This window comes from Thunnus thynnus, chromosome 10, assembly GCF_963924715.1.
Source record: "Thunnus thynnus chromosome 10, fThuThy2.1, whole genome shotgun sequence".
NCBI lineage: Eukaryota > Metazoa > Chordata > Actinopteri > Scombriformes > Scombridae > Thunnus > Thunnus thynnus.
In genome coordinates, this window is record NC_089526.1 from 31,851,958 (window position 1) to 31,867,834 (window position 15,877).

The 15,877-nt window shown below is 40.5% G+C and overlaps 1 long non-coding RNA gene across 1 annotated transcript in view; it reads right to left on the reverse strand.

Annotated features, from left to right (window-relative positions):
* Window positions 1-14,302, reverse strand: part of LOC137190616 (uncharacterized) — a 28,313-nt gene extending 14,011 nt beyond the window's left edge. Inside the window, exon 1 of the long non-coding RNA XR_010930257.1 lies at window positions 14,154-14,302. This is a non-coding gene — a long non-coding RNA (uncharacterized lncRNA). The remainder of the gene's footprint in view (window positions 1-14,153) is intronic.
* Between the last annotated feature and the right edge of the window lie 1,575 nt (window positions 14,303-15,877).

Here is a 15,877-nt window from a genome sequence, read left to right on the forward strand (position 1 = left end):
GCCAACTAACCAACATCATCACCCTTAGCTAGTGGGTTGAAAATAAAAACAGCAACAAACGCTGAGGTTTACATTCCTAGTGATACATACTAGAGATGACAGTAGCCTGGAGATCAGGGAAACAGGCTAGCCAGACTGAATCCCTGGCCAGGACTGGTAGAACTTGTCAGGGCCAATTCAGAATCTTTAATACACATGCTCACTTTTTATTTCATACTAAACACAAGCTGGCAGGTCAGATCTGCAGGGAGTGAGCTGGCTGCTGAGCAGCTCCCAGTGTGAATGTGTACAACTGTAATGATGTAGTGGCAATTGTTAAGATATGACAGGCCCCGGTGCAAGGTTTTTATGGGCCTCCCTCTACACAAGCTCAGGAACACAAGCATGTCTGCATTTTACAAACAATATTCTGGATTTTATTGGCCAGACTATACTTAGGAAACCATGGATCAACACAGACAATCACAGTCATAGTAAGTGTACTATAAAAGCAATTCAACTACACGTTTGCGTAAATGTATGCCAGTAGGTTATTCATGCATCAGTAACAGCAGAAACAGATCAGACACTACTCCTAAAAGGTTCAGGGTTTGGTGATGGTGGTGAAGACCCTCCTACTCAGAGCAGAACATCTTGTCAGTGGGAGGAGGGGGATAGAGTAGTCCAAGTAGCACTCTGAAACAACAGTTACGAGGTGGTGGATGATGGGAACCCCAACCTGAATTAAGCATAGTGCCAACAATGCCAACTGAACTGGGACCACTAGAAACATCCTGTGGGACTCCGTTATGTGGCTGGACTGTCAGAACATCTTGCCACAGTCTTTAAGTCCCAAAAAGTCAGCACTTACCACAAACCATTCAATACCTTAAAATCTCTGCTGATACACCCTAAAGACAGGACCCCCCCTGAATGGAACACGTGACTAAGAGAAAGCCAGGACCCTGGACAACAGGCTGAACATCAAAAACCAGACAACATCAACAGTCTGTGAACACCAGCCCACAACTGCTCACAGCATCCACTGGGAGGGAGTCAGAGTCAACAACCAGGGATCAGTGGACAGCTGGATAAAGATCAAGGAGGATATTCACATCAAACAATAGTGTAGAAGTGATTCAATTACAAAATTATAACAAGATCAGCTATGGGACCAGTATTTCATTAGACCTTTTTGTATACCGAGCATCTTTGGTACAGAAATGTGTTTTGCGATTAATTAAGTTCTTATCTCATTTTCAAGTTGTAGCCACAGGTTGTGAATAATAATTTGGCTGATGCTCAGAACTGTTTCTGTCCTCTCAGCCTACAGATTTCAGCTGAATCTTTTGAGTTGTAGTTATTTATGAATTGAATTGATTCAGATTCGATGTGCAGATTCAATACTAAAATCAGATTCAGTTAGCTGATTTAATGCTGGACTCAAGGTTGGGGATTGGTAGCATTTTATCCAATCTTATTGAAAAGCCTCAAAAGAAAAGTCTCTGTTTTGCTTGAAAATGGATGCATTCATGAAGACCAAAGCATTCCTTTCATTTATGTCCCAAGTACATACAATATTCTGAAATTCTTTAAAGATACATTCACTTGTAACAGGTCATAGGTAGTCATAAAAATGATAAAAGGCCCTCTGTATTTCTGCTGTTGTAAGGGGATGAACTGGGTGTTGCTGAGTGAGAAAAAGTTCTGGAGCTCTATTGCAGTTGACTTTCCCTTGATAAATGAAGGTTAAACATTTTCAGAACACCTGTTCCACATTATAATCACAACGCAGGCTGACAAATGAAGGAAACAAAAGTTCAACAGATTGCTCAGTCATCACACCATACTTTTATTTGGTTGTCATATTAAGATGCTTTCATAGGAGTAAAAGGTTGTTTAATTCCAGGTATTTGTTTAGAATCCGAGGAGTACCATACTGTAGATTGTTCTGTTTAAAATACATCCCTCGTATACATTAGTGATGTGCCTCAAGGGCATTAATGAAGTTCAGACTACGAGGGCAGCCAGCCCATCTGCGACAGAGCACACTCAGGCATCTGGTGACTTCTTTGAAAGTTCCAAATTAAAGCAGCAAATCATCTAACCTGATTGGCTGGGATGTGAAGTGGAGTAGAGTCGATTAGAATATCAACACAGACAAATGTATGTGCATTCATAAACATCACCACACACACACACATGCATTTGTAAATGAGTACCCCAAAAGCAAACACACACATGCAAATAAGGGAACCAAAGTAACCAGACGCAACACACACACACACACACACACACACATACACACAAACACATGCTAATTAATAGAAAACAAACAGTTACTCAGGCGGTCTGTGGGGACTGGATTATACTGTGTCTCTCCTTGCTGAACAAATTGCTCTCTAAATTCAATCAAACACACCAAGCTCTTCTGTGAGTCTACGGGAGGCTGTAATCAGCATGGCGGGGACTGAAGATGAAAAAAAAAAAGGCCAAAGCTAAAAAAAAAAAGAAAGAAAAAATAACAACAAACAAAAAAGGGAAAAAGTCTGTGCCCTCAAACTATTTCAGAGAACTGTTTGTTTGGCACAGAGCGTTAGCAGTCTTCAGGAACAATGTCTTGATTAAGTGCAATTGATATCTGCACACAGAGACCTTCAGACTTCAGTCCTCCACAAAGAACAGCGAGCAGCATGAGAAGCTCTCTTGAAGATGCAGACATCAGTTACAAGAATACAAAACACTTATCTTGATAATTCACCCTCTTTACCTAGTTTAGCCAAACCTATTTGCTTTTGGAAGAGTACAACAGTGAGCAAGTATTGGGAAATTAATTTGGCTGGGTTTACTGGGAACACTGCCATTGACAAGCACAAGTGGGTCCATTCTGCTCCAACCACATATCTTGGAGAGTTTTTAATTTTTTTTTTTTTTTTAATGTAGAGTTGTAGTGGAAACACAGAGCATTCAGTTTTTGTCAGTACAAAGACCACAAGGCAAGGAAAAGCAGCTCCCCATCCAGACCCCTTTTACACCTGGTGTTAAGTCAATGCTACATGTAAATTCCCACACAGTGCACTGCATTCTGCATTCTCAAATCTACTGAGCCCCAGGTGGGCCATAGAGAGAAAAAAATATATAAATCAAGGCCATGTTTTACTACGTTGAGTGCTCAAAATGCTATTGCGTGAATTTGTTCCCACATTTCGATTAATTCGTGCGCACAAGATAAGTGTGTACACAGAGAGCCAGCACTACAGACCAGCCTTTCTCCCCAAAGCATGAAGTGCAGTGCACCTCAGTATTTTGATATTTTGGTATTGCTACTTTGAGTAAAAGTAGGCCCAGTGCCAGGATGAAGTGACTGAGGAGGCTGTTAAAAATTGTTAAAAATTGCAAGGGAGCTTTTTTTTTCATAAAATGAAATTCATTGATTTAACCATGCAATAGCCTCAGAAAAGTATAATAAAGACATAAGGCTGCTGTTTCAAAATCAAAGAATACATCGCTTAATCAGTGCAGAGCGCTAAATAGAGTTTATGAATGATTCTCTGTCAAAATCAGCAGGGGGAGGCAAGTAGAAACAGCTGTTTACAGCCTGCTGGACTTTCCCCTACAGGCTGGTAAATAGTGTGTCTAAGGTGCTACCATATACTCACCACAAGAGCAGTCACAGTAACCTAAACACACTCACACAGCAAACAGGTGGAGCACTTGTGCGTCCCAGTGCTTTTAACCACAGCAAACATACCATTGTTGTATGAATAGGTCTACAAGCAGGAAAAGCTAGCAAGGAAGCTAAAACAATGATCACAGTTAGCTGTCAAAAACATTGTGATTTTTTTCTAACATGCAAATATCAGCCCACATACTATTTACTGATGGGGCTATGAAGTATGTAGAATTTACATGAATTATCAATGATAAGCACAATAGCATTTTAAAGTCAATTTCAAGTATCATATGTAATTTACAAACACTTCTGATTATTTAAACATGCTACATGCTAATAATAACAATTTCAATTTTTTGGTGTGTTACAACTTCGTTAAAGTTAGGCATCCTCCGTCGTCATGGCAACAGTAAACACAGCAACAAGTGGCGGTTGGAAATGTGTAGGATAATGAACCCAGGAATATGAGAAGAAAAGTTTAATTCTTTCAAAAATGACAGTCTGTCTGTGCAGGTGCAGGAGCACATACACACAGACCCAATGACCTCTGACCTAGAGGCATAAGGATGTCGAGGAAACATGAACAGGACTATAACCTGTGCCTTCCTCCACCAGCCATGGGAGGAAAACTGACAGTTGGAATTAATGACTATGTTTTTCTTTACAGATACAAACAGACTACACCAACTGGAGCCTTCTTCCTCAGCCCACAGACAACCAGGATGAACTATTCCCCACTCACTCACAAGTCGTAAATTTTCGACAATTGCACATTCTTTTCTAAAGTGTGTCCTCCTCTCTTTTTTCTTTTCAGCACAATAAGACTGGGTTGCACTAACAAAGATTTAATTTAATCTAATTAATTAGGTTTAAGGTGATTAAATCCAGATTTAAAATTAAGCAAAGCTCTGTTGCACAATTAAAAACTAATCTCCATTTGGCAAATCCCAGTTTATTGATTTAAACTGAAATAAAGTTGAGTTTAGTCAGTATGGAGATGCTTGCTTACACAAATTAAAATAAACAAATAAATAAAAAAGGCTAAATAAATAAAAAGTAAATAAATTTGCATGCTGTCTGGACATAGTAAGTATAAAAGAGGTGGGAAAACGGTCATAACCGTTAACTTTCTGCGGTTTGGGAAACAGGAGCAGACTGCCCAAGTGCCATCATTCCACGCAGTATATGGACCAGATGAAAGTGCCGAAAGTGTCGGGTGTGGGCTGGATCTGGGCCACAGCAATTTTGCTATCTGGGAAGACAGGTTTGAATTTAATCTTTCTTAATTTTAAGCTAGTTTTACAGTTTGGCGCAACATAATTTTAAGTTAAACCATGATTAAATAGGGTTAAAAAATGAATCCTTGTTGTTGCAACCCAGCTTAAGTGTTTTTCTTTCACATGATGTGTCACTGATGACAGAATGACTGAGTGTTCAATTTGCAAGCACATATAGTCTTCAAAAATTCGATAGGAATAAAATTATTCCCCTTTTATTTGAAGGTCAGTTTTCTCTCCTCACAAAGGAATTAATTAGTAATCAATGTGGTCCCTAAAAAGAGTGCTGAGGATCCTTTTTCTTTGAAAACACGCCTCCTAGACTATGAAAACTTTTACAACTCTTTCTCAGGCAGCTGTTGCTCTTCTTCTACTTTTTGCCTTGCTGACCACTGCTGTCTCTTCTGTGTTCCTTGGCCTGGCATTTCAGGCGTTGTCCTTTTTTTATACGAATGAGAGCTGAGAGCTCCAAAAAGAGACTCAACCAAGAAGGAAAAGACTGCAAAGATGCTCAAGCCACAAGCCAAACCATGCAATTTGACATTTGAATTACCTATTTATTTTTGTAATCTCCTATTTTATCGTGTAAACTATTTAAAGACTTAACCAAGGACTCTTCTTATTAGTTTAGAGCTCCATGCAACCACCTCTGCAGACTGTCACTGAATGCACCAAGACTGAGACGCCTCTCTGCTGTGTGTGTGTCCACCACATGTCCTCAGCTAGTCTCAGACTGGATTCATCCTCTTGACAAGCAGTGAACCAAAGTGCTTCACTGAACCTGCTGCAGCCTTCCTCATCTGGCTGTCACTCTGGCAACCCGAGGATAACCAAGTCTGCTACGCCTTGCTCAGTACTTTCCAGGAAGCTCCTCATCATCAGCCCCTTATCACCGAGGAAACAGTAGGAAAACAATCTACCATGCTTCTGTCTCAGAGCTGATGCAAAGAGCTATTCAAAAATGAATCTTTATTGGCTTTACTTACTTCAGAGTAAATAGCCCCTCATGTTTTTGACTCATTTTTGATAACATTCATTCATTAATTCATTCATTCTGTCAGCAATTTAATTTACCCATTTATTCATGCATCCATTCATTTTAATTGTATATATGTACATATGCTTAGTGTTTCCCTATTCATCCCTATTCCTTAATAGTTCAATAAATATCTTGATTTATCACCAAGTGGTTGTATTTGTGGGTTCCTTTATATCAGAGATGGATGTCACTATATTCAGACTTCATGACTTTCAGATATAACACTGATTAATTCAATTATTTTTCCTTGTAAATAATTAACTAATTAATTAATTATGGATTAATTAATCAGTGGAGGTGGTGCCCCTATTAACTTTACAAGTGCAACCTGTCACCTCCGAATATGGACATTTGTCACCTTATATAGACGTCATCTGAACTGTGTTACTTCTGGGTCATGTTCGTGTGTCAACCACAACAAAAGGATCCTAATTGCCTTTCCATTGGCATTGTTTCCATGGTACCGACACATAATTTTAACATATTACCACCACGTAATGCGGTGTTAAGAGGTTGTGTTCATTTCACATATTTCTCTGAGATCAGATTGGCCAGGAGTGAGCAGCAACACAGGAGCTACTATAGCCCACAACTGTTGCCTTCACTGTCATTTTCACTAGTTTCTGGTTCATTTGACGAGGTGTTTTATGGTGAAGCAATGCATTTTCATCATGCTGTTAGCGTGCTGAGGCAAACTGATATACTGAATAACACATCTCTTGGGACGTGAGCAATGTGAACTAAAGCAGATGATCCCAGTGCAGAAAAGATCACTTGGGCAATGGGGGCTTGCTATTGGACCAGATCAACCACAGAATGAGAAGGAGACCTTAGCAGGAAAGCTAATGTGGCTTGTTGCTTAGTGTCTGTGGCTCTTGTGTTGTGTAACAGGCTGCTATCAGGCTCAGGGTGACTGTCTGCTTGACCTATGTCAGAATGCCACGTTACAACTTTATGTAAAATTAGATTTGCTGTATTTCAACGAATTAATGCAAAACTAGGGGGCGTCATCAAGATACATTTCTTCCTTTTGGTTTTGTTTTTTTTCTCAAAGGAGAACACAGGACAAGTGATTTACAGAGCAGATGTGTATGCATTAAATACTTTTCATGACACAAGAGACTTTGGCTAAGGAGTCATGTTTCTTTGCCCTTTTTTCCTCTTTAACTTTACTTAGAACAGTATCACTGTGGGGATAAAACCTGTTATGTAAAAGCAATGATTAAAAGAGAACAAACCGGGGCTCAGTAACAACTGGTAGCTACCTCTTACCAAGATAACCTCAAACAATAGCCTCTTTAAATTTTGAAAGCCACAAGTAATGATCCTGTCAGCGCACAAGGTTTTAATTTCCATATTTAGGTTATACTATCACAGCATTTTCTAAAGTTTCTCTTGCTTGTACCCAGACAAACTTTTCACCAGCTGTCTTCAAAATGCCTTACATGTTGTTACTAATACTAATTTAAGGCCAACAGCAGACTTTGCTTGCTAGCGAATAAGTAAGTAAGTAAAGTTTATTTGTATAGCACCTTTCACAGATACAGAAGTGCTTCACACAGGCTAACCAAAAGCCTGACTGAATAAGAACGTTTTCAGCTGCTTCATGAAGTTGTCACAGGAGTCTAGGGATCTCAGTGATAAGGGGAGAGCATTCCATAACCTGGGTGCAACAGCTTGAAAAGCACAATCATCTCGGATTTTATAGTTGGTTTGAGGGACAGCCAGTAATTTTTGGTCAGCAGAGCCTAGAGCCCAATTGGACATATAAGGGAGGAGGAGGTCAGCAATATACTGGCTCTATATGTTAGCACCAGTATTTTAAAATGGATGCAAAATTTAATTGGGAAACAGTTCTTATTTGTAGTTAAAAGCAGAGCAGCTCCATTTGGAACAGTTCAGAGAAGTTTGATTTAAACAGGTAAAAAAAAAGCGTTGCAATAATCTAAACAAGAAGAAATAAAAGCATGAATAATCATCTCCATCTCAACCTTGATCAGCATTGATCTTAATTTAGCAATGTTCCTCAACTGGAAAAAACAGGAGTGCATAAAGTGGCTGACATGATTATCAAAGGACAGTGATTAGTCAAAGATGACACCTAAATTTCAAAGGTTATGCTGAACACGGACACTTAATGACCCCATATACTGCTTGATGTTTGGAATAAAATTTTCAGTAGCGTTTATAAGAGCTTCTGTCTTATTTGCATTTAACTGAGGGCAGTTGTCAGCCATCCAAATCTTGATGGCATCCAAACAGTCATTTAAAATGGACAATTTGTTACTCTCATCAAGTTTGAATGAGCAATACAACTGAATATCATGAGCATAAAAATGACAAGAGATGCCGCTGTAACAGCTAATAATCTGTCCAAGAGGCAGCATATATAAAGAGAACAACATAGATACCAGGACTGAACCCTGTAGTACACCACATGACAGAGGCGCTGTGTCTGACATGAACTGGCCCACAGAGGCACACTCAGAAATACCCACTAACTGGTTGAGCCTCTTTAATAGAATACCATGATCGACAGTATCAAAAGCAGAGCTAAGGTCAAGTAACACCAATAATGAGAATTTCCCATCATCTGCAGCCATCATAATATCATTACTAACTTTAAGAGGAGCAGTTTCTGTTGAATTATGTGTTTCTGAAACAGTTATAAGTTGCTTGGCAACAACTTTTTATATATATAACTTTATAATATATATAAAACCTTCATGGGTTAAAACTCATAATACAAAGAGTAATGCTGCTCTATGGGGAAAATGCTTTTTGGGCTGCAGGGGATTTTGTAATACTGCGAGTGGCCACTGGGAGAAATTGGCAGCAAAGCTGAGCGGTGGCGACATATATAGTTCTCTTAATACATCCATGGTCACATCTTAGCAGTCATTCAAAACTTATCAGTGCACACAGGAAACTTTTACTAAGTGATCTAAAAAGACTACTATTGGCACAACTTTTAAATAACTCAGTATCAAGAATACATCAGCACTGTGTCTGTTCCTATGCTGGATTTCAGTGAATTTCATACAATTATCAAGTTAACCCCCATGTGTGTCTCATGTGATTTCTTTTTCCACCATCAGAATATTTTAGCTGTTCTTCTATCATTAACTGAGTAATTGGAGCAACAAGGAAGAGACAAAGAAAATAATTATGCCTGCACAATTAAGCAGGAGATCCCATAGCTTTTTTTTCTGTCCCTTATGATATTTAATCATGGACTAAAATTGTTTCTGCCACTCACATATTGATTTAATTATCTCATCCGCTGTGTTAATTAACAAGGCATGACAGCTGAAGTCAGACGTCTCCAGTGTAAGTATACCCCCTTAACTAGAAAGTGCACTACCATCCACTAACATATTAAAGGACCAGTGTGTAAAATTAAGTGGCATCTAGTGGTGAGGTTGCAGATTGCAAACAATTGAATACCCCTCCCCCTCCCCTTTCAAGTACGTAGGAGAACCTATGGTAGCTGCAAAACTTCGAAAAAGCCCTCTCTAGAGCCAGTGTTTGGTTTGTCCATTCTGGGCTACTATAGAAACATGGCGGTACAACATGGTGGCCTCCATGGAAGAGGAGCCACTCTCCGTGTAGATAAGGGCTCATTGTAAGGTAACAAAAACACAACGATTCTTATTTTCATGGGATTATGCATAAAACATACTTATAAATATTAAATTCCATTTCTGCCAAGTCCATTCAGCTAGTTGCTAAGTCTACAGCAATCCACATTAAAACAATGGAGACACGATTTTGCATGCCAATAATATAAATGGGGTGAAAGCAGGTTACTTGTCATATAATCTGCACCATCACAGTATTACACTGTAGAGACAGTCATGGCAGCCAACTGTGTCATTAGGTCAAAATTGGATTTTGGCAAATATTTAATAAATGTATGTTGTCCAGATTATGACCAAATCCCTGTAAAACTAGTGACATTCACCTGAGCTTGAGTTTAATGTTCATTAATGTGTTACTGTGCTAACATTTGCTAAAGTAAGACTGTGAACATAAATGTAATGCCAGTGCCACTGTCACTGTGAGAATGCTAGCATGCTGATGTTAGCATTTAGCTCGAACACCGCTGTGCCTACAGCCTCTTTGAGCTGTTGCCATGGCTGTAGCCTCTGAGTCTCTCACAAGTCCCCAACTCTATGAGTGAGCAATGCCAAATCGCTGGAGCACTCCTTTAATTAATAGTAAATATCTGTCATGCATTTAATGACCGTGGTAGTTTGGACTACAAGACTCTAATTTAAGACTAATGAGCTGCTGACTGCAGTCATTATTGTCACGGTTTAAGGATACCAATGTTGACTTTTAGTGTGAGACAGAAAGAGAACCCCAGTCTCCAGTATTAAAGTCAAATGCTTTGTTCAAACGTACACCATCCTGATCCACTCTTCTTTTGCTGCAATGTAAGAACTTCACAATAATGGTCAGAAAAATGACCAGTCCAGTCATCTCTCTGGAGAAGATGGCCTCTGTCTATCACAACAGAGACTGTGGGAAAGGACAACAGCAAACGGCCTGCAAAAGCAACAGAAAAGTATATTCATAAATGCCCTTTAAGAGGAGGAGCTACTGTGGGAATAAAACCTGCAAGGACCGTCTCTTCCAGTGATGTCATGGTTACATGATGACACGAGGGGTGTGGGTACTGTGTATGGAGGACTGACAGTAACTACTTAGTATAACCAAGCAAGGTGACATAGGTGGGAGCAGCTCTGGTAGTACATTTACTCAAGTACTATACTTAAGTACAATCTAAGGTACTTGATCTTTACTTGATTATTTTCATTTTATGCCATGTGATACTTCTACTTAACTACATTTCAGAGGGAAATATTGTACTTTTTACTCCACTACATTTATTTCACTGCTTTGGTTACAAGTGACTTTTCTGATTGAAATGTCACAAAATAATGATAAGCTTATAAATTACACTGCATTAATAAAGATTAAACAAGTGGTTGCCAAATTGTTTGGCTTGTGGCCCTTTACAAGAAATCAGTGTGTATTTGTGTCTCTTTGTCATGTTGTAGATGTCTATGAGTTGTTTGAAATTCCACCAAAGAGACATTTCCCCTCACATTGTTTCAAATAAATAACTGAGGCCCAAAGAGGTAAAACTCTCCAATATTTCACAAAAATGCAAAGATTAAAGAAAAGTTCTATAAAATTAATCCAAATTTATGTAGCAGAACTTTGTTTTCTCTTTACCCAATCTATCATCTCAAGACCACTAAGATTTATCTTATGATCCTTATAAAGCAGTTGAAACTAGCTCCACCTCGAGCAGCTACAACCTGCTTATGCACTGACTCATCACTATTAACACATCCTAACCTGCTTTTATACTGACCATATCATTGTTTTTGTGTTTTAATACAATCTTTTTTGTACACAGAAGCATAGCTCCTGCTCAATTCATCATCGGGTTGCACAATGGGCCTGTGTTTAAGTAAAACTTATATCTGCACATAACCATTGACAATAAACTAATGTTTTCTTAGTTGATCTGAGACAAGCAATAAATAGATTATAACTCCAAAACATGTTTTTTTGGGTGTATTAACTCCTAGAAACCACTACAATGTTACTGTAATAGTGTCTTTCGACATAAATAGTTCTTATGAATAACACCATTTAAATTTAAATTAGTCATGTTATCATAGGTGTTTGAGTACATTGGTTAATTATTAATTATAATTAAGCGGTGAAAAGGGTACATTCTTGTCAGTGGCACACTCCAGACTCCATAATAATCATCATGATCGTCAATCAATAGAATTACATTCATAAAGCTTCTAAATAACCTCATATCTTCACAGTTTTGTTCGCCGACCCCTTTTCATCTCTGTAACTTTTACCTTTCTTTTTCAGTCCTTTCATCCCCCATCCCATTCCCTGTAATCATCTCGCACCATTCAGGTAGCAGGGGACTCACTCCAGATGGCACTGACAAGAATCAGCACTTTCTATTGGCTTAAATTAATTGGGGACACTTTGCTGAAGGCCATCCCTTCCTTTGACAGGCGTTTTGCTGGCTCTTCTGCTACTGCTGCTGACATATGCCACCCCAGAACACACTGCATGATGGGAGAACTAATGGCCCCTGTCGTCTTATATGGGGCAGCTGGCAGGAGATGTTAAGGGTGGGGCGGTGTTGCCCTACCAAACAGAAGTATATTATACAGTACATAAATCATATTACAGTATAAAAAGCTTTTATCGTATTAAAACATGGCAGAGCTGTGTGACTGTTCACCAGCAGAGCACTATATTGAAGTTACATGTGTTGTTCACTGTTAAACTATTGATTTCAGTGGCATCAGTGTTAACTTCACATGAGGACCACTGTCAGCTCATAAAGCTTTGGTCATCAAGATGTGTGCTCCTTCCTGTTCAGCCAGCGCATGCATCTGTTTAATTACTTTCCTCTTTAATTGTGTACAGAAAAATTCAATTAACAAACACCAAGGCCAGATCTGATACACACACACACACACACACACACACAATCGTGTTTCCATGACTTCAGAGGACATTACATTGACTTTCATTAATTTCCTGGAGATTTATCCTAACCTTAACCACAACCACCACATGCCTAACCCTAAGCCTTACCCTAACCTTAACATAACCCTAAATTTACCTTAACTTTAATTCAAGTCTTCACCCCAAAATGAATGATTCACATTAAGGGGACTTGCTTTTTGTCCCCATAAGGGAGGCGAGTCCCCACAACATGACTGTGTAAACAGATTTATGTCCCCACAATGTGAGGAATACCTGGACCACACACACACACACACACAGTGTACATTTCAGAAGAGTAGGTAGAAGATAATCTGGGTTCATTTAGCCTTAGTAGGAGGGCCTGTTAAACTCATTAGTCTACTGAAATGTTATCCATTGACATACAGTACAATATAGTCATTGTATTGTATATCTTCTGATAATTGCAGTTCTCTGTGCAAGACATAGACTAAAAATGTACCAGTCATCTGAGCTTGTTAAAAAGTATATTACCTCACTAAACTCTATGTAAAAGTCATGCTTACAAAATTGAACTCAGATAACAGTACAGAAGTATTAAAAGCTTACAGTTACATTATTATTTGCCAGATGGACAGTGATGTATGTCTCTGGCTATATTCAGGTAGGTGTACAGTAAACCCCCTTGTCCAGAGGTGAGTACACACCATATACCTGTGTATATGCACCACTGCAAGTCATTGTAACAGTACTAACATCAGCATATAATTTGCTGATGGATGTTTTTATCTCAAAGTCTTGATTAATGTGTCTACCAGTGAATAAAACAAGCAGAGGGCGTTCCTTGTGGGATGCTTGCATATACAAGGATGACTGTGCTAAAATACATTATTAGTATAAAAGAAGATCGGTGAAGGTGTGGCCAATCACTTTGCAAGATCATCATTTACAGTATGTTCTCATTTTTAAATTTCACACCGAACAGGATCAGATTTTGTAGAAGCTTTAGTAACTGTTCTTTTCCATATCATCATTGAGTCCTTTAGCTTTTGTCCTGTTGGCAGAACTGCGACTCTGAACCATAGTAAGGAGACCTCTGGTTTCAAGGAACGGTTGAGCCTGTGCAGCTAATTTACCGGCAAATAGAAACTGATATGAAGTATTTACCAATTACTAACTAATGGCACGTTTTATAATCTCTCCTTAGCTGTTACCTGATTACCAGGAGAAATAACTTTTCAAAGACCTGCAGGCTAAAACATGAACATTATTAACTGTAGCTACATTACTAAGAGATTCAAACAGCATTTTTGTAACAAACCTGTTAGCTGCATCTGATGGCTGATATTACACCCAGCAAATGTTTTTAGTTTGGTCTCAATATGATGATGATTTGTTATTGTGTAGTTATATTTGGAAACACTTGCTATCATTTAGTCCTCCATCATTTGCCTGGCTGAAGGCAATTGGTTGTTCTGTGACAAAATTGACAAAAGTCAGTGCAGGTCAGATCAATGTTCAGCAGATTTGAAGTTTTGGTATAGTCCTGCTCTATGCACTGCATACATTAGCACGCACTACATAGAAACAAAACAGGGATTTCTGGCACAACTTTACCTATTTCAAGGGTGCATGAAGACACGCTTGCATCGCAAAAGCTTACCTCCCGCTCGTGCTGAGTGGTCCACGTTCCTCGGCAACATACCGCCCACGACTAGATCCAGCAGTACCAACGAGATATCTCCTTCACCACCATATGGAACCCTTCTCCTCCAGACGCCACGCTTCTGATCAGCTGAGATCCAGACACTTCACACGCATCCACGCAATGGCCCTCTCGGATGCGGCTCTTTTCCAAGCGATTAACATCTCACCTCCGGCGAGCTCTCAAGGAGACGGTCGTCCCACTCCTACGAAATGATGATAAAGACAAACTTTCCAACTCTATGCAGACTCTACTTCCATCAACCCTCTCGGCAGCAGCTCAAATCCTCCCGCTCTTCTGGGTTCATTGTCCGCCGCCGGGCCGCCGCACACCAATGATGTCACAACGCCGCTTACTACAACAGAGCCCAGACTTCTTCTGCCCCGACTTAAGGCCAGGCTGAACTGGCTGATACAAATCCCGTTTCGCCGAACTGACAACAAAGCCAGGTTCTTCCTACTCCTCTCTGCCCCCACCTCCACCACGGCCGCTCACTTCCGGGTTCCTCGCCCAGCGCCACCTGTACGCCGCACGTCGACGATGGCACGACGCAGCCAACTGTTTCAGCCCTCTCGCAGGGCCAGGTCGTATCTTTCCCTGTACCTGCTCCCTCCCTGTCTGATCTGTCTCGTGTTTTTTGTCTTTTCTTTCATCCCCGTATCTGCAGGCTGCATAATCAACCCCCGGACATACATCCCCTCATCCTTTCCTCTTCCCTTCCTTCAGCTGCAGCTACCTCTACGCTTTCGGCTCACCTGCTCCAGCAGCTCCTTCTTTTATGTTTCTTCTCTCAGCCAACTCCGGTCCTGCCATTACCACAGCAACAGTTGCACCGAGCCACAGTGCTCCCTCTGATGGACCCACTCAATTTCCTACTGTTCTATCCCTGTTCCCCTCCCTTCCCCAACACCCAAATGTTTTTTCTGTGTCTTCAGCAGCCCCCATTGCCAATCCCCTCGCTCCAGCCGTGGTTAACTCTATGCCTGCAAGCACTTTCACTCTGGCCTCCGCCCCTCCACGGCCTACAAAGCCAGGCTCTCCAGTTCTGCACAGCCTCCAGTTCCACCATCGCTCCAGCTGACTCGCTTGTGGGTTCCCTACCCAGCGCCCCCCACACTGGCACACCGTTGATTCCATCCTGCGGCCACTACGATGCGGCAACAGACTGCTTCAGCCCTAGCTAGGGCCAGGTCGTGTTTCCCCATGTGTCTGCTCCCTACGTCTTAATTGCCTCGTGTTTTGTTTCATCCCTGCATCTATGAGCCCCACATCTTACCACTTCACACGCATCCCCTCAACCCTCACCCCTTATCCCTTCACCCCTCAACCCTCATCCCTTCATCCCTCGACCCTCATCCCTCACCCTTCGACCCTCAACCCTCATCCCTTCCTCCCTCCCTCGATCCGTCCTTTATGAATCATCCTGGTTCACCTCCGTCGATATTATTTGCTTACAGCACCCCTTTTCGCTTCCTCCTGCCACAACTACTGTAGCTCCCTCAACTCGCCTGCTTCTTTCCATTCATTCAACCTTTATTTACATCTCAAGGTATCATTGAGGGCATGCCCTCATCTTCAGTGACATTGACTGACTGTATCAACTGCTTTGCCACAGTGAACAATTTTCATTGCAATCGCTTCATATCTATTCATTGCTTCGGGAAGGCTGGTTTTCCTCATCA